Consider the following 19988-nt stretch of genomic DNA (forward strand, 5'->3'; position numbering starts at 1 on the left):
CTGTGTCCAAACCAGACAAGATTCTTCCTTTAGCCCAAGCCTAGAAAGAGGAAGCTAGATTTCAGAAGAGCAGTATGAAGGTCAAGAAAGCCACCTCTGAAGCTCGATGCTGAGTGTGGCCCAGTGCCACTCCGACGGCCCCCACGCCTGCTGATGGGCACCTGCTCAGAGGCTTTGTGTGCTGCCTTCTGGTCAGGGGGCTGGCTGCATATTGCACAGCAATACTCCCAACAGCCAGATGACAGAGCTCTGAAGCAGTTTCAGTGGCCACCAGGGCCCCAAGAGAGCCGGAGTTTTTAATAGTTTATACACCACTGCCTGTTGATGTTGTTTTGCAGCTGTGAAAACACCCACCCTGATACTACTGAGACTGTTTGCTTCTGACTGCGTCAAACAACGCACACAGGAAATGGCCAGATGTGACTCACAAGTTTAATAGGCCCTGTATAACGGATAGAGCAGAAGAGCCAGGAGCCCTTTGCCTCAGGGAAAACTCATCAGCATCATAGCAAGTACCTGCTATAGGTGAGGACCAGACTCCTGGCTGATCGTGCTCACTCTGTTGGCTATGGAAGAAGCTTAACAAAAGAAACTCTGAAGGACAGCATCTCCAAGTTTTTCCATAATGGATTCTGCTTAAGAACAGATGCAGTTGCCTCCGAGATTCAGAAGACCGGGAAGGTTCTCCAGTAGTTTGTAAATCAGAAGCACCTTAACTCTCTGAGGTAAGTTCACTAGTGTTTATGAAAGTCCACCTCAGCCAACTACTAAGAAGCCAAGTGTTAGAACTTTGTCCAGATGTCTCTCTCTGTCTCTGAAGGCACCTGCCTGAAGTGTAGGAACTGGAGTCCACTAGACAACTTTCACCTGCCGGGCCGTCAGTAGGCAAAAACATATACAACGTGTGTGTGTGTGTGTGTGTGTGTGTGTGTGTGTGTGTGTGTGTGTGTGTAGCACAGAAAGTTGTACTCATCTAAGCACCATATTCAGACTTCATTGAAAGTTGAAACTCCAGAGCAAGAAAACGGGTGGAAAAACATGTTCTAAGAACGTTAAAATGGAAATGCACTTTCCCAGAGGGAGAACACATTGTACCACCTTCCTGCCAGTGGCCAGGAGATCGCAGTTGTGGGAGCACAGGTGATAGACTTGGCTCGGCATTCCCTAGCAACACCGTAGATGATGGATGTATTTAGGGCCCAAAGCATGTAGCTGCAGTTCTTAGACAAATCTTGCGGCAGTCTGGCCAGTTATAGTGGAGAGCTGCAGGCATCTGTAATGCTATGTAACACATTTGTATTGCTAGTCAACGTTTTGTCTTTACGCATTTGATAGAAGGTTACTTTATTATATTCTTACTCAGGAATATGGATTTGGTCACTCAACAACTGTAAATAAAGCAGCCGGGATGTCTAGCAAGGAAGGTGTGGGGGCAGGGCGTAAACAGCTGTAATTCACAGTTCATTTTGTTTTCCGTCCTCAGCTACCATGAAACCTCTATCCACCAAACCTTGCCAGTGAGCAGTATCTAAACTGTGACATTATCAGACCACCTTACGACCTGGAAAGTGTAAGTTGACTCCCTTAGTGCTCGCCCATGGGAATTCTCTAAGATGGGAAAATTCTACACAGAATGGAGGTTGCTCAGGTTCTGTGTTAAGAGTTGAGACCAGCATATGAAAGGTGCCTTAGCCCCTGCAGCTCCTTCTCAGAGTACTGTGCTTTGTGGGAAGGGTGAGTGAGCCACATGGCCCACAGCAGGGACAAAAGCGTGGAGAGCAAGGACGCTAAGTCTCCTCCCTAGGTTCAGAAGGAAAGAGATGTTTTTTTTTCCTCTCAAAAATTTCAGCTCTGGGAAAGTCTTCATGTACTCTGCTGTGAAAACTGTCCTGAACTGATACTTTAGAAAGGTCGAAACTTTGTTTTATTTCTTTAAGTGTTTGAGAGCCCCTTTTCTTTTAAAACTCCTTTTATTTATGCACCCCCCCCCCCCCCGCCCACTCCCCTTACGCCTTAGCATGAGCACGATTCTCAGAACTGGTTAAGCACTGCACCTGCTGCATACAGGGTTTGCTGTAGTGTGGAATCCTGCTTTGGTTTCACTCTCATGGCCTCTGACAGAGAAATTATAATTTCACTCAAAACAGGGCAGTGCTGCTTGTCCTTGAGAAACAGATCTGTGTCATTTTTGTGCGACAGCTATCATCCTTTTCAAAAATAGTGATTTGTCCCTAAGGCATTTTAAAAGTTGGAATTAAACTTGCAAGTGCTTTTGCAATTGTTCTCTCTTGGACTCACTAGTGGGTGTAAATGAACAGCTTGCCATTGAAAGGACCAAGCAGACACCAGGACGGGCTGCTCAGCCGTCTCTCAGAGGTCGGGCGGGCCTCAGTTTCAGTTTCCTGAGACTTGAGCCAGCAGTCTCTGGGAGGGCCGTGATCAAAAGACACAGTCCTTGCAGTAGCTCCCTTCTGCACGCACTCTGTGCTCAGGGTTCAGCCAGTTGTTTACTGGGACAACCATGTTTCTGCAAAACAGTCTCAGTTACGACTGGGATTTTTTCACACCCCCCCCCCCCCTAGAAGTACACAAGAAAACAAATTCAAGTGCCGTTTTCTGTAATGTGGAGGGAATTTTAATCTTCCAGACTCCCTTCAATGAGTAGCTTGCAAAAGCCCTTGCTCAAAACCTCATCGTGAAGTAAATGGGTCGGTAAACCCAAGTGACATGTATAGTTTTTTGGTCTTTCAACTGGGAAGCTGTAAATGCTCTCCAAAAGGACTGCGCTTTCCCTGCCTAAGCGAGCACTGGCTACAGATGAGTTTGCTCCTTCCGCTCTGTGGGAATCCATTTCTAGCGACCATCTGAAGACAAACATCAGTCTTACCTTGTCTTCTTACAACGTTGACTTTTGTTGTTACCTAACGTGGCTCAGTGACTCCCAAGCTTCTCTGGTGACTATTTTGAATCGTAAGAAACATCTGAGGGTGGCATCAGCCTAAGCATGATGAATCAGTCAACTCAAGGATTGGCAGATTCTTGGTACATTTCAACTCAGGGAAACCTGACCCAGATTCCCTTCCTTTATAGCTGTCTCAAAGCCAGCATCCCGTGCATCTGACACACCAGCTTTTATTTTAGTAAGACAGGAAGTGATTCTATTTTGCTTTTCAGGAAGGAATTAATATTGAATTCTTTTTGTTTGCATTTTTTTGAACATTGTCTCCCACTTTATGTCTTTTCGATTGTGTTTAGGCACGGCCAGCAGGTTTTCCTAATCAGCATGTGACCCCTTGCCCATCTGTCCTGTCGTCTAAGATGATGCTGAGATTTGCCACTTTGGGTATCAGGTGTCCATCACTAGCCAGGCATACGTGAGCACATAAGCTTTAAAAAAATAAACAAACGAGAAGACACTTTGAACTGAAAGGAACATTTGCTCCTCCCCAACATTGCTTTAGTGTATTTCTTATGGAATGAATTCATGGAGAGGACTGTTTAAACTGTGGATGTGAATACGCTTCTGAGATAGCAATTTAGACTGTAAAATAGTCGTATGGTAATATTTCCATTACTTTGTTTTTGTTTTTTTAAACCACCGCTTATATCTGAGCTCGTCTGTGATTTTTACGCCCAGTGGATGCAACTTAGTTCCACGGCTTCTCTTGTGGATCCCTGGGGTCCTGCTTCTCCAGATGGACATTCTCTCCATCGTCTTCGATTCAGCCCCTGCCTTGTCCTTCATGCACCCCCCCCCCCAACTCTTGTCATTTCCCAGCCATTGTTCCTGGAGGTGTGCCTGCAGGATCCTTTAACTGGGCTCTCAGCTCTGGAGCCCCTCAGATGCCACCTCAGGGGGCATACTCCCAGAAAACATTCTGAACAGGTAATCCTTTGGGTGATAAATCCCCAGTGACTCCTCACTGCTAAAAGATTAAAAGTCTAAACTGTTTACTGGAGCTCAGGAGACCCCAAAGCCTGCTTCTGGCTCTACCTGCCTCATCTGCAGCTTTCCGTCTCTGCACAACTAACCTTATTTATTCCTGAACACGCCACATGTCCTCTGCTTAGGTTTCTCCAAGGTCAACGATCAGGGCAAGGGCCACTTTGAAGTGGGGACGTTCCCCACTGCAGGTTAAGTAAGTCTCCTTGGGTTTTATGGTTTGGGGATCTCAGATGCAATTCCACTTTGCGAGATTTCCTTGGAGGCCAAAGGGTTTGGAACCATGGGATCCTTTGAGCCTGCCAGCATCAGCCTTCGGGATCTCCGCTCTGCTTACCGCATTGTTCTGGGATTAAGAGGCAATGTTTGGGCATGAGTAATTTGATTTTGTGCAAGAGTTTGACAAGGTGTTCTGAGGAGAGCCAGCCTGTGTTTGGTAGACACACACATGTTCACAAGTATGTCTTAGGACTTCTGACATTCCAAACATTCTTCTGGGCCAGTGTCCACCCTCTTGTCTGTACCCACTCTTCTCTTTTTGTTTGCCTTTACTTTATTTTCCTCAATTACTCCTTGAACTGCCCCCCCCCCCCCCCCCCCCCCAAGAGCCTATCCTCCTCCACTGTGTGCAGTTAACTCCTCTTCTCTCAGGCTCCATACGGGCTGCATCAGGCTCTGGAGACCCTCCCTAAGCCCTGGCCAAATCCTCCATGGTCTGCCCTAAGCAAATAGCATTGTTTCTCTGAGAAGCCCCCCCCCCCCCCATTCAGATAGTTTACATACGCTTGGTCACGTGCCTACGGTGGCCACTCAGTGCAGGTTTGGGGCGGGCACAGGAGCTTTCCTCCTTTTTCTGCCTGGATTTCGAACATGAGCAGCAAAAGCCAAAGGTTTGCTTTTGTTGGTGTCAGTGATAGTTGTGAGAGGTTTGCTCCGTGGGGCTCTGGGAATACATGTAGAGAGATGGGCCAAGTTAGTTACTTATGCTTTGTTGTAAGAGGGGAAGTCTTGTACAAAAGGAGGAGACAAAAGAAGAGGAAAATGAAACAGGGAGAGGAGCACCCCCATCCCCCATCCCCCGCGCTCTCCAAGGAGCAGGAGCCAGGCACTCCCGGAAAAGCTAGGGAAGGGATGTGATCGCATCCATTCCCTGGACTCCGAATCCTGCTCTGTGCCAGGCACTGTTCTAGAAACTGAGAACACCTGGGACCGTAAAGCACGTCTTGCTTTCTGCTTTTGTAGGGATTTTGCTACACAAAACACAGGCGCCAAGCTGCTACGAAACACAAACAAACCCCTCAAAATCTGTGGTTGTGCTGAGAGTTCCAGGAAAGATGACCGAGCGGCTCCCTCTCTCTGGCTCCCTCTCGCTCCCTGTAGAGTTCAAGAGGTGGTCAGCCTTGAAGCTAACTAGAGGAGACAAAGAGGGACACGTGCTGGGCTAACGGAGCACCAAACCATGGCTCGGAAGAATGACTAAGAAATAGGATGTGTCCTGAGTACATCAAGGGGGAAACCTTCCTAACAAAGAGCATGGAGCCAGTTTCCCAGTTTCCACGCCCCTCCCAGGGAAGGGGCTCCCCAGAGGCTAAGAGAGCTTTATAGTTTCATCCTTCGAGGAAAAGCGTGGGGGCTTTGAACAGGTCCACCTGGAGTATTTCTTATTTACTTCACTTAGCAAGAACCAGCTTCTTGTGTGGACATAACTGATTCCATAGTCTTCATCTGGATCCAGGTTCATCCCCGAAAAGTGGAGCGTGGAGTGTGAGGGCCAGTAAGAGTTTAGAGAGTTTCACCCTATGGATGGTCCAGACAGCATCAATATCCCTGTGGGACTTTTGTAATTTTTATTAAAAAAAAATTTTGTAAGTGAGGGAAATGTACCAGGAATTCCTGGTGAGAAAGGGCTTGTAGGGTGGTTGACTTTGTTGGGGAATCCTTCAAGGCCGTCCGTCCTCTCTCAAAGTGTTTCTCTGTCTCGACAAATAATGTCAGGGTGCCACTGCACACTTGGATGCCCACAGTACAACTTTACCACCTGATATTTCCTGAGGCAGCATGAATGTCACTTGTCAAGGGTCAGTTTAATTAATCTGGGTTGCCCTTATTTATTTCGAGAGAGACACACCCTTCAGGGTGCCTGGGTCCTGGCTGTGACTTGTCTATGAACCAATCTTAAGGTCAGCTTGGGGTCTGAGCTGATCCGCCTGGATGTACCAGTGACAAAAAGCAGCATGGAGACCTGGGCTAATTCTGGGATTCCTCTCTGTGACTGCCTTTGCCCAGTACCACCTTGTTCTCTCTTTGATGTCTTTAAGATGACTGTTTTTGTTTGTTTTATTATTATTTTTATTATTTTTTTGTTTTTTGAAATGTCTTGCCACCTTTTTCTTATTGGCTCCACCTTGACGGTTTCACCTGCTTGATGGACCATTTCTAAAAGTGGCAGTCTTAGCACCTTTGCCCGGCCCAGCCTAAGCTGGGGGGTTTCTCACCAACTTCCGAGATGCACACACTGGGAAAATGCAGCAGAGCTCAGGTAAAGGGCAGATGGCAGGGGTCCTGGGCTGAGAGCAGAGGATGGCACGTGGGTTACCACCCTAAGAGCCTGGAGTCTGCCCCTTTCATCACCTGGCAGACAGGGCCAGCCCAGGAGAGAAGAGTTATTTGTACTGAAGGGGCCTGGACATTCTGGCAGACCCAAGAAGATCTAAGTAGGTAGGTCTTGCTGACTTATGGCCCTTGGCACTGAAGTCTTTCTTTCTGTCTAAAGATTTCCTTGGCCTTGGACTTTTATCAGGTTTTGATGTGGAGAGAAAAAAACCCAGGCTTCTGCCAATGGGAACGTTGGATGGAGACCCTCATGCCTTCTCAGGTCCTCCTACAGCATCCTGGGAAAAGTGTGTATCATTTGGAAATGAGCCAACTGGCCTTTTGGGGAACTGGCCTGGGTAGCTCTGCTAGCATGGTGCCTCCTCATGTCTATAAGTCAGCTTTCAGTTTTTAAGATGCTTATCTATCTACTCATTTATTCATTCATTCATTTCACAAATATTTGCTTGAGCAGCTCCTGTGTGCCAGCTCCAATGTTGGACACCAGGGATGTACCAACCCCCACCCTCCCTCAAACAGACAACTACGGGGGGGGGGGGGGAAGCCCTGTTCATGTGGATTTCACGTTCTCAGGCCTGTCTTACCCATGTGAGGGTGACTTTGGGCATCTTTCATTCTCCCATGTCATCTGGGTAGAATTTTGTTCTCCTTATGCTACAAGCCACCTTTCCCCCAACACTTTCCTTGTTTTTAGGCAAGAATGATTCTCTCCAGTATCTGCTAATAAACCAGGATGTCGGGAGTTTCCCTAGCTCTTACCACTAGCTCTTGGAGCTGGGGGGAGCTCCTTCTACCTAGATGATACCTGCAGGATAGAGCAGGTCGTACGGACGTAAGTGCCGTCTTTCATCAAGAGGAGAATGCTGTGCAGAATCCAGGAGGCAGGCTACCAGGCAGATGGGCAGAGGCAGCCTGGCTTATTGCCTAGAAAGTCTAGGTGCAGCAGAAGTTCTGAGAGACCCATTAACAACAGTGCAGGGCTCAGGTGTCTGATTTTACCAGAGCACAGACAGTGAGAAAGACTTTATTCAGCTGCAGCATCTTCTGGACATTCATTTGCATCTTATTTCCAGTACATGGATACAGAAGTGCTTTGCTTTGAATGTATTTGCATTATTGCAATGTAACACTTCTTAGAGTAGCTACATGGCCGAGCCCATGTGTCATCAGTGAGGCTGTTGCCCAGGAAACTGGTGGTCCCCTGAATCCGTCCCTCCTGCCAGTCCTGGCACTTGTTTACTGAAGCTGGTGAACCACATCACTTTGCTCCAGGTTACAGATCTTCGAGTGCCAAAGCTCACCTTTGGATTTTGGCCACTTACAAAAAGGGGCTCGGACTGTCCCCTGGCTCTAGCCTTCTGCTTGAATTCCGGATGCATGTGTTTAAAATTGGGAAAGACAGCCCCACATCTTCTCCCTAGACATTCCAATCACATAAACCATTGGTTTCCGCGCTTGGCTCCTGTTTTAGCTGTGTGTGTGTGTGTGTGTGTGTGTGTGTGTGTGTGTGTGCGCGCGTATGCGTAGGTCCATGTGACAAAATGTCATCTGTGTTCCTCTTCTGAATGCTACCACTGAGCCTTCCTCTCTCCTCTGCCTCCCTAGGGTTCTCCCCTCTGTTAGGAAAAACAACACAAGCCTCTGTCTTAAACTTGCATACCTGAACCACTCCTGATGCTCAGCAAAGTCAGGGCACTTAAATATACCAAATCCACCCTCCCGATTGGAAACTGGGGGCCAGAAAGGGAGAGAACTGCCAGGGCTATGTTTTTATTCCCCTAGGTCTTGAGTATATTTTCAATGATGTTTGATAGCCATGCCTAGTCATCTGTTAAGCCATGTGTTCAAGAGTAGTGGCTCTCTTGGTCAGCCTGGAGAGTCTCAGTGAGGATGAGGTTAGACCACGATCCTGTTGCCACTGAAGATAATCTCCGAGAAAAGGGGAGAGGTCCCTCGGGTCTGGTGAAGCTTCTGTGTCACAGAGCTGGGAAGAGTTTGGAGGGGGCAGGGATGTTCTCTTGATTTTATTAGGCAAGCTGTCCCCTGTTAGAGAACAGCTCAGGTGTCTCAAGGGCCATGCTTCTCCGTTGGCCACCGTGAGTCAAGCAGTTAGTAAAGACCTCGGCAAAGAGGGAATCTCACGGGGAATTTTACTGGGAGCTGCTGAGAGAGACTATACAGCAGGTATCACTCTCAACATAGGTGTTTGTGGAATCTCTGAGGACATCCTCAAGGATTCCTTCTCTTTGTGCTTAGCTGAGTGAGGTCAGTCTTCCCTAGTCTACAAGTTTCTGTCTTTCCCCCAGCTTAGCCACTCCAGTAAACACTAAACATTGCAGGAGCTCGGGAAACAGGCTGAGGGTAGAAAGCAACATCGTTTCTTCTCAAATCTCCCAGTTTGCTCTCTCACACATCCAATAGTATTACATCACTATTTTCCAAGGATCTTGGTGGGCAAGAAGCTGTCTCTTCACTGAATTCAATTGCTTTTTGTTTGTTTGTTTGTTTTTTCGTTTAATCCTAGTACAGAGTACTATTGTTCCTAGAAGGCCACATAGAGCACACCCTTGGCTCTGTGGTGAGTCTGCCATTAAAGACTGCTTGAGGCCAAGCACCTGGAAGCCCTGTTCCAAGCTCAGTGAGTTTCTGATAACAACTTCAGTCAGAATGAAACAGAGGTGCTGGAGAGCTCAGATGCACCTGAGCAGTAAGAGCCTTGTTCTGCGGTAGGTTCTCTGTTTGCTAGCTCTCTACTGCTTGCTTCATGCTCCAGGACACCGACAGGGGTCAACCTTTTGTTTGGAACCCAGTTCCTTTTGAAGTAGTTGGCCTGTCTGGGAGCTTCTCAGAAGGTCCCTGATGGGCAAACTTCAGTTAGATCCTTTGTGAATTTCCACATCAGCCCTTAGTTTCAAATGGAGGGCTAGCTTAGCGGAGGATGACATCTCCAAAAGTTTGCAAGTATGTAACCCTTCATTTAAATGTCTTGTGGGTTAGAGCTATAAACAGTTGGGTAGCTAGTCATGCAGTCCAATAGTTAGGGAAGACCAGGGTCTTGGAGATCATATTAGGACAGGCCAAGCTGATGTAGCAAGTAGATACCAAAGATCGCCATTCAGACACAATAGATGTTTCTTTCTTTCTCAAAGCACAGTCCAGAGAGCTGTTCTAACTTGTTAGAGTGTAGCAGGGGAGGAAGTGTTGCTCTACCTTGGACCTCAGGGACTGGGCTGAAATGGCTCTGCCCCATTCAACAACTGGCTTCCAAGGTAGTTGAGATTAATGTCACCATCATTCCAGCTCACAGGGTTTTATGGCCATCTAGAAATGGCCTGTGCCTCTTCTGTTCACCTTAAGAAGGAAGGTACTTGCATTCTACCACTATGGTTATGGTTCTACCAAATGGCAATGGTTAACGCCAGTCAGACACACACCTAGAAATCTTGGAAACAGAGGATAAACTTGGGTCAAAAAAGGGGGACTTGCTGCTCTTGGACACGGGAGAGAGCTTAGGTGTTTCTTCAAGTCCAGTACAGAATAGGTGCACTTTCTGCCTACTTGGTATCTCCACTGTCTCTTTGATTTCGGGAAGCAGTGGATGTCAGGCCCTTCTCTTGTAAACATATTCTATGTTGTGTGACAAAGATGAAACACACAGGTACAGGAGAGCGGAGGTGCCGTCTAGTCGCTGTGGCTGTAGGAAGCAGAGATGGTGCCATCTGCGGGCCTTTGTTCCTCTCAGCCCGACAAAGCTGTGCCACATCACCAATGATGTCACAGGCTCTCCTGAATCCCCGGCCACCACTCCAATCATGACTGCTGTTTGTAATGCTTGTATTTCTAGAACAATCGTGTGTGTGTGTGTGTGTGTGTGTGTGTGTGTGTGTGTGTGTGTGTGTATGATTTTGGAGAAAAGCCAACATCAACCCATAGATGTTTTAGAAGGCCTCCGCTCAAATTGTTGTATATATTTCCCCCAATACTCCTGTCTCCCCACTGAGAGACACTGGGGGCTTGTGGACATGATAGAAAACATCTGGTGCCTTTCCATCGTGTTGGGTTTTCCTTATTTCCTCCAGACTGACCTGAACACACCTGTAGATGATGATGGCCTTATGTGAGATCAGGAGACAGTGGTGTCTTGAGCCTGAGATGTGGATGAATGTATCACTTGGTTAGTAAAGACTGGTAAAATCCATCTCCTGGGTGTGTCCCCAGGTAGCTTGGAACAAAAGGGGAAAGTGGAAAGAGAACAAGAAAAGAAAGGGCTCCTGACCTCTCTTTAACTTGCTAGCTGCAATGAACCAGTAGTGCCTGGACCAGTCAAGAGTCTGGCAGTGCCACAGTGCTAGGAGCCTGTGGTGATATCCCTGGAAACACTTGGCTCAGTCAATAGAATACCATTCTCAAGACAGTGAGAGGTGAGGCAATGTGGATGAACTTCCCCCAACTCCCCCAGCATCATGCCTTTGGAAGCTTCCAGATTCAGACTCGTCTTGACTTGGGAAAGGTAGCGGGTGGGCCATGTAGGGGAGTCCTCTAGTTCTTGGGTGTCAGAGGAGCTCAGCTCTACCCTCTGCAAGCTGGGACTGAAAGGACTCCTAGCTGCCCCTCAATTCCAGCCCCACAAGAAATTCCTGATGAGCCCTCCTCAATTTGAAATGTAGGATCCCAGCTCTCCTTGGTTGACTGACCTATATAGGGGGTAAAATGTGTTTCTTCAGCAAGAGGAGAAAGGCAACTTGGCTTTGGACCTAGATGAGACCCAGGGATGAGAAAAGTGTCTGCTTTTCCCATAACAATTTGTCCCGAAACGCCCCCCACCTCTCTTAATATTTTTCCCATGGACACCACTGCTCATACTTCTTGCCCAGAGACTTTAACATTTGACCTCTCTACCTAAAAAGTGACAGAAAGTATGCAGGGGTGAGTGGTAGGGAGACATGGGCGAGATTCTGGAGTGACAACTGCAGGGAAGGCTCTGCTGAGACCCCTCAGCCTGGGCCTGTCAGCCTCCGTGCCAGCAGAAGGTTGTCCAAGTTCGGCTTCTTTACTGTGGCGCTTCTGCCAGAGTTCTGGGTGTCCGCTATGATCCACCACAGAGCACCAGCTAGAGGGAAGTCCTTCATGAGTGGGTGCCACCTCTGGTGATTTCTAACACCTAAGAAGAGGCTGCCAGAATGCTGGGTCACCCAAGGGCCACCACTCCTGTTCTTCCACAGGTAAGCTTTTAAAGCTGCCATCAGGAGTTGTCATTTAGTCAATCCTAGGATGATCGTCAATGCTAGGATGATAATGCACAGAGCAAGTGGAGTCATGCCTGGTGAAACTCACATTTTTTTTTCAACTCTAGGCATGCCAAGGGTATATGTACCCACACACAGTGATTTTTTTTTTTTAAAATAATGAAGCTCAATTTTAAAAAGGTGGGTGATTCTACCAGAGCATCTAGTAGATCCCAAGTAGTCCTGGAGTTATGCTGGGTGAGGTGGGAATAAGGATCCCAAAGAAAAGCTTGAGCCTTTTTGTCTCTCCCTATACTGGGTGTAGATGGCCTCCCCACCTCTTGAAGTCTGAGCTTCTTTGACCCAGATTTTGGGTTCCAGAGCTGGCCTATTTTTGCAGTAGACCCTATCAAAGGTACCTGAGAAGGCTGCCCTTTGGGCAGTTATCTATGTAAATGTGAATAACATGCGTAAGACTGCCTTCGCCCCCAAGATCTCTGAGGACTGCTGAGATGTAGAGATTGAAAAAAGCCATGTCTGCTGCACTTAGGAAGAAGGAAGATAAATGAGAGCCTGGGCCCTTCATCCCATGTCCTACTCTTTGCTTTCCCCATCACCCTCCACCACTCAGTTGTGAGGGAGATTGGGTCGGGCAGCCTTTGGGCAGGACAGGGTGCTAATGAGAGTGCACCCAGTATCTCAGATGCCCTTCTTGGCAGGTTGGCCCCTCCTTGGCCAGAAGACTTTATGAAGGGGACACCCCCATGGGGCTGGTATTTTTTTGAAAGAGTGGAGGCGTCTGCTGGAACAGCAGCTTGAGTCGCATGTGACTTATGTCCAAGAGTGGCAGGTGTGACTTGCTTTAAGATACAGAAATAAAAAAGCAAAGATGGAATATAAAAGATGGATATGTGTAGGTTTTCAAGGAGATGGGCTTTTCTGGAATCCCAAGAGTCAAACAGCAACTCAGGGGAGACCAGGCAACACAGAGGGTCCTCCTTCCTAGCACCTAAATTCCCGGTATTTTTTATTTTTTAAATTTTTTTTTAATTCCATCTTTAGAAAGTTATAGTGTCCCAAATCTATAAGGTAATGTGCCTGGGGTAATGTCCAAAAGTTCCTTCTTTATCTTTTCAAGGGCAGGGGAAGAGATTTGTTTTGTTTCCTTGCTTTTTTTTTTTTTTTTTTTTTTTAAATGTCTTCAACCTTCAGCTAGCAGAGGTCTCTCCAGTTCACAGCAAGAAGAACTGATGGGGAGGTATAGGATAGGGACAGGTCACTCTCCCACTTGAGAATCTGAGACTGAGGTGCACTTGTACCAGACAGACTCCTCTGAAGGACCACATCTGTATAAACGCTATCACAGCCCCACCTCCCAACCAAAGACACTTATGGTTCCTGTGTCCCAGATCATAGCAGACACCTGAGCATCGCTAAGTATTTGGTGTCCATCACCTTCTTGGAATAAGTGACCTATGTATAATCTGAGCAAACGGGACCTTTCCCAAACATCTCCCTTTAGAATGGGGCACTAGATGGCTCAAAAGTAAAGCGCTACAAGTCTATGGCAGTAGGTTCTAGGGGACACCCGCCTCTCCTGGATCAGAAGGGCTGGGGAGCAGTGCTGTGGCTGTGGTTGTGTGGGAATCTTATAAGACAGTTAAGATTCAAAGTGCTGGCTGGCAAGGCATGGGAGCATTTGTCTGGGTGAACAGTGAACTCAGGAATCAGGGTCTGGAGAGAAGGCAGCAGTTGCCGATCAAGCTTCATTGCTTCCCAAAGACTGTGATCCCAAAGTTCCTGATTTTCTGATTTCAGTATACTCTGTGACTTTTCTCATGGCTCTTCTTCCTGCTGGCTCTTCAGCTCCTGCCCTGTGCATACTTGCTTCCTGCTGATGGGCACAGCCCCTCCTGTCACCTAGCCATACTCTTTCCCTCCAGACCAGGTGGGGCCAGCTCTGTCCTCTCCCAGCTCATTAAGGTAATCTCTGTCTACACTGGGCTTTCCCTGTATTTCTGCCTTTTGTGGCAACAAATTGTGGCTTAGATTTTAATTTTTTTCAACATCTGAGGAGGAATAATGTTTATTTTTCTTTTGCAGAGAACATGAAAAGTAGAGATAATAAACCTATTATTCTATTAAAGGAGAGAACCAGCCATCCTACACACCTTGATGGCATGTTTGCTCATCTTTTGTTTCTATGTGTGTATCTGTTATATTTGATAGTTTATAAAAATTGATACCACATTCTTCGTGCATTTTTGTCTCTCATTTTCTACTTAAGATTGTAATACACATGTTTTCCTAGCTGAGGTTCTTCCCAGACCACACCAATGTTCTACTGAATGATGGAGTATCATAATTCAATTATTTATAGCTTCCCAAATGGTTTGCTCTTTTCTATTCCCTCTGGCAGCCTGGGAGCATGGCTCTATCCCACCATCACAGGAGATGGATGTAGGGGACACACTAGTGAGAGATCCAGATGAAAGAGCAGAGGAAAGGATGGGGCGGGGGCACCACCCAGCTCTGTGATTCTAAGTGTCAGACACTGTATGGCAAGTCCCCACAGCAACACTTTCAGAAGAGGCATTCTTAATGGGGCAAAGGTGGGCTGGCTTAGGACTTGGATGATGCTGAAGTCTGGCTGGAGCTGTCAGAGAAGCCGGCTTATCTGGGCCAGGTTCTTTAGCAGGAGAACAGAGCCACAAGTTCCTTTTCCTCAGTGGCCATCCCACTTCACCCAGTCAGCAGTGAATATATAATTATTAGCTATAAAACTAACAAAACTCTGGAACTATTAAAGGAAAAGGCAGAGAAACACTTCAAGATTGTGACGGCCAGAGGAAAACTAACTCATTACTTACTCTGAATTTGAGGGACCTTCTTTGAGGTAATTTTGCAACCTATGTGTAGGGTCCATCTTCAGCCAAGGTGAAAACCCTCAGCCCACTATCGTGTCTCATTAAGGACCACAGTGCCCTGCTTCTCTGCCTTAGTCTATTATTTCCAGAACAGCTGTTGAGTCATCAGAAGCTATGGCTGCAAACGACTACTGGCAGTGAGGTTGTAGCCACCACAAAATTGATATAACCACGGCACAGGCTGGGCACCCTGGGGCTCCATTCACCCAAGCTTCCAATCCTCCTAGGGCTACCTCCTCCATTCCTCCCCCACATCACCTCAACCCCTCCCTCAACCAACCTCCCAACCACACCCAACCACAAACAGCAGCAACAAGGGCCCAATTTTCCTTCACCCCCAAGAGATGTTTGCCCTACCCTGCAGTTGGGTTACCCTTGCAGAAATAACTCTTGTAACACGACTCACACATTAGAGAATTTGCCTGATCATGCTTTGCTCTTATTAATAGTGAGGCACGATGAAGCATTTTGGGAAGACAGAATTTAAACTTCTCCCATGAAAGATGAGTCCCTGTCGTTCGGGTTACTTAATGTGAATCAAGGTGGCTCCACCCGGACCTTAGCATTACCTTATTTAGTGCATGTTGCAACTATGATCAACCCACGAGACTTTTCAACTTTTGCAGACAGGACATTAAGAGCAGCTGTTATTCTTGCAGCAGTCCTTGTCTGTAAACTTACTGAATCACAAATTGCAACACTATCTAGGCTGCGTCTTGAGCATGAAAACCTTCCTGGTGACTGAAAAACAAACCAAACCAAAACAAAACACAACAAAAACAGCTCATCAGATGCACATGAGCTTGCATCAGAATGGAGGGGGGCAGGCTTTGAATTGGCACATTGGGAGAAATGGGACCACAGTGCCTTGTTGACCTTCAAAACAACGTTTATCATTTTGAAATTACGTCGTTTCGAAAGCTCACAGGCAGCACAGGCCACAGTGGTCCATCTAACCCAGGTTGTTTCAGTTCTCTGAGGAGAAGAGTTAGCTGCTTCAACTGAGGCTTTGAGATCAACTTGACCTTGAAGAGGCCAAATTTCATCCTAAGTATAATGTTGAAGAGTGCGAGGTTTATTTTATACTTTAGTAGAGATAAATACTTAACCCCATGTAAGTCAGGAAAAAAAAAAAGGATGGTATTTTCAGTTTGACAGGGTCTAGAATCATCTAAGAGGGATGATTTAGATTAGGTTAGCCTCTGTGAGGGATTGTTTTGATTAACTAATTATTTAATTAAATAAGTGAGAAGACCTACCCCAAAGGAGGACTGCACTGTTCCCTGAGATTGTGTTCTAGACGTGATAAGAGGAGGAAGCTAGCATCTGTTGCTCTCTGCTTCCTGATAGCAGATGCAATGGGACCAGCTGCCTCATGCTCTAGCTACCACAACTACCCTACTGTGATGGATTGTACCTTCGAACTGTGAGTCAAAACAAACCCTTTGTCCTGTTTCTTCTTTTTTCTTTTTTCTTTTTTTAGGGTGTTTTGTCACAGCAACAGAAACAAACAAAAACTAGTGCCTAGTCCCAACTGATAAATCTGCAACACAACTCCTGTACCAAAGGGACCCCCATGGAAGAGGGACAGAAAGGCTAAGAGCCAGAAGACCAGGGAGTTGGCTGTGAGAGCGCACCCCTAGAGATGTGAGAGAAGCCACACCCATGAAGTCTCATCGACATAGCTGCCTAAACAAGACCCAAACAAGGACAACACCAACAGATGTGATGGACCCAACCCTACACAAAGAACTACAGGCAACTAAGGAATGATGAGATTGGGGGAAACAGTCTTCTCCGGGGGGAAGGGACCCCAGTTGGTATCCAACCAATACCAAGTGGTCAGGCCTGAAATCATATACATACAATAACATCATACAGACTAAGCCGGTTGTATTTATATACTTAGGAATGCATATATATAGAGAGAGATAATTGAAATACTGATTTTGATATGCTTATTTTGTATCTGACTTTATTCCTATTCCGAATTCTCTCTCCCCCTTCTTTCTCTCATCCCACCTCTTTTTTCTTCCTTTATTTTTCCTTCCTGTCTGCCTGCTGCCTTCCTTCCTTCCTTCCTTTCTTCCTTCTGTCCCTCCCTGGCTCCCTGGCTCCCTCCCTGCCTGGCTCCCTCCCTCCCTCCCTCCCTTCTTTCTCTCCTTCTTTCTTCCGAGACAGTCTTTCTTTATAGCCCAGGCTGCCTCCTGCTCTGCTTCCTGCTTCTGCCATCTGAGGCTGTGATTACAGGTGTGAGCCTCCATGCTCAGTTTAGAATCCCTTATCTATCCTGTTTGTCAGCTGGGTTGTACCATCTCGGCGCATTGCTATAGTTTCCAGATATCAAATACTTTTTTTCTCTTACAGAACTTCAAAACAAGTTAGTGTGTGGTCCCATTCTCTCAAACCCTTTTGAGTTGTTGGGTTGAACTTGGAAATTCCACACAGCTTTAGAGGATTTCTAAGTCCTTTTGTTTGTTTGTTTGTTTGCTGTTTCTCAAATTAAGAATGGGTTTGAGAAGTTTGCACACTGCCACTTTGGAGCATCAGATGAATAGGATGACTTGGAGCATTTCCCTACTTTTCTGAGCTTAGTGAGTCCATGGTAGCTGAGTACAGGCATGCCATAGTAGCCTTACTGTAGAGCACTTGAGCAGGAGGCCTGATTAGAATAGCAGGAAGAGCTGGGGGCAGAGAAGAGCATACATAGGCAGGTAGGACCAGTACTTCTGGAACCTTGATGGGAAATCACTAGAAACAAACCCTTGTGCATCTTTTCAAAGGGATCTCTTTAAACATCCCGAGCATTTAAAAGCAATTACCTTTAAAGCAAAGCATGGGGATCCTGTGCATTGGGTTGAACAGTCCAGGGATTCCCTGAGCATCTTCAGGACCAGCCTCTCGGGGGCTCAGTGTCAGCTGCCACAGTCCCACTTGTTCTTTTGGCCTTATCTGCTTTTGTTCTAGAACAGACTTAGTAGCTAAAAACAGGAAGCCAAGGCAACCCTCAGGTTGGAGTCCATGATGCAGGACAGGGGCACAAAAACATGACTTTGAGTCCTCTTCCTTCCCTGGAAAGCCTCATCTGAAAAATCTGAAGTACTTTTAAGAAACCTAGGGGCCTCTGGTGCCTCAAGAATAGTGTTCAAAGGGCAAATGAACAAGTATTTTAGCAAAGTCAGGACTAAAAACTTTCTTGGAGCAGTGTGTTTTAAGTAGGATTGTGGAACAATCCTTTGTTATCTAGAAATGTGACATAAAATTATGCAAATATGCTCTCTGGGGAGTATAAATTTCTACAGTTAAAGATATACTGTGAATGCAATCATTTTGGTTGAGACAGGGTCTTGCTGTGTAGCTTCAGCTGGTCTGGAACTTCTCTGAGGACTGAGTGGCTGGCCAGCCTTGGGCATGCTGTGATACTCCCTTCTGGGCCTTGCTGCTGTACCTGGTCTGCTGATTTTGAAGCAGGCATAATTCAGTTTCAATCAATAATCTACATACATCAGAGTGGCACCATATACCTCATGAGTGTGTATAATCTGTATTTAAAACTTTTTTTTACCAAAACCCTCCAAACATAGCACAACAGCTAAAAAAGAACCCCCCCCCCCAAAACACAGCCAAACCAAACCCCAAACCATACTTGCTGACTGTTTTTTCTTCTAGCCTGAATCATTCTGAAAACAGGCATCGCCAGATGTTCCCCCAGCCTACATTTCTAAAGATCACTCTGGGGAAGTAGTTTCCTGGGTCCTACAAAAAACACATTATTTTCAAAATGCCACCCCAGTAAATAACCACTGGCATGCTCTATGGGTGTATCAGTCAAGCTACAGAACAAACTTTCAAGTGTTTCTAACTTATAGTGGTGACATCATGCCATACTTGTTCCCCTTGTTTATAATTTTACTTTCCATGTGCTCCAGTTCATTGAGGTCAACTGGCAATCCTAAGATATTAGATGAGGAACCGAAGAACAAGTTTATGATGCGCTGTTCTGAGGAGTGTAATGAAGTCTCGGGCTGTTCTCCATGCAGTCCAGAATGTCAATCACCACTTTGTTCCCCCTACTCCTAGTCACTTAGTACTGTGTCTTCTTCTTCAGATTCATGATCATTGTAATACGCTATTATGACGGCTTATTACTTAAAGACAGCCCGAGGGTGTCAGTGATACTGACTCTCTTACTAGGCCTAACTTCAAGTTAGAGTTTACTGTATGTATAAGAAATATGCGCTCTGCTCAAGGTCTGATACTGCTTCCATTTTCACACATCACTGGGGATCTTGGAACATGTTCCTGCAGATATGGGGAGCCTACCACAACAGCACAGAACGGACTCAATTCTCTGGATACCAACCTCGTCTAAAAGTGTTTCTGAGTTGCAAGCAGATGTGAATGACTATCAAACTACACTCACAGTTACCTACAGTAGGTATTCTTATCTGATAAAAGACAGTGCCTGTGTGCCTTGTTTTGTTAGTAAAGTGGAGATTTCCCACATGGACTGATAGGGGGATTTGAACCAATTTGTTCAGCACATTTTAAAGCATGTTTGACTATTGACACGCAATATAAGCAACTCAGCCTGATGGTGTCCCCCAAAGACTCCCCTTGGACCATGATACTGCATCCTGGATTCCAGTGTATGACGTCAGCAAAGACAGCTCTGTTTAAATTTAACCAAGAAACGGCACTTATCAAGCCTTTAAAAGTCCAGAATTACAAAAGTTTGAAAATAACTGTTCATGTCAAATACTTATATATGAAACTATGAAAGCTTCAACTGGCCAGCACCCCATCCTTTCCTCTTTACCCAGGTCCAATGCAATAAACTCTAGTTCCTCAACGAAGACTTGCTTTCATGGCTAAGAGAAACTTATAAATAACCATCTGATAAGAGGTGGCCTATAACAGAGATCTTTGTTTCTTTTGGCTGAAGGTTGGTTCTCAACAGCTCTCCAGAAGTCAGCCATAAGAAGTACGATCAGAAGGACTGACGATGACTTGTTAGGCAGACAGAGAAGAAGTCTGGAGATTTGGGTTGAGGATCTGCTATGAAGGAACATGGGCCAGCATAGCTAGATCTGTCTAGGGTTCTGACCATCTCAATCATATCCTGCAAACATGTAAGAAAGTGATGAACAGAGGTGGTTTGAGAGGAGATGATCTGTATGATCCTGGCCCCAGGGTGGGAATGATGTCAGTGTTTTCCAGACTTATGTACACCATATTGAACATTACAATTGCTACTTATGAGACAGAGAGTCAAGGGTT

This window comes from Onychomys torridus, chromosome 1 (assembly GCF_903995425.1).
Source record: "Onychomys torridus chromosome 1, mOncTor1.1, whole genome shotgun sequence".
Lineage (NCBI taxonomy): Eukaryota > Metazoa > Chordata > Mammalia > Rodentia > Cricetidae > Onychomys > Onychomys torridus.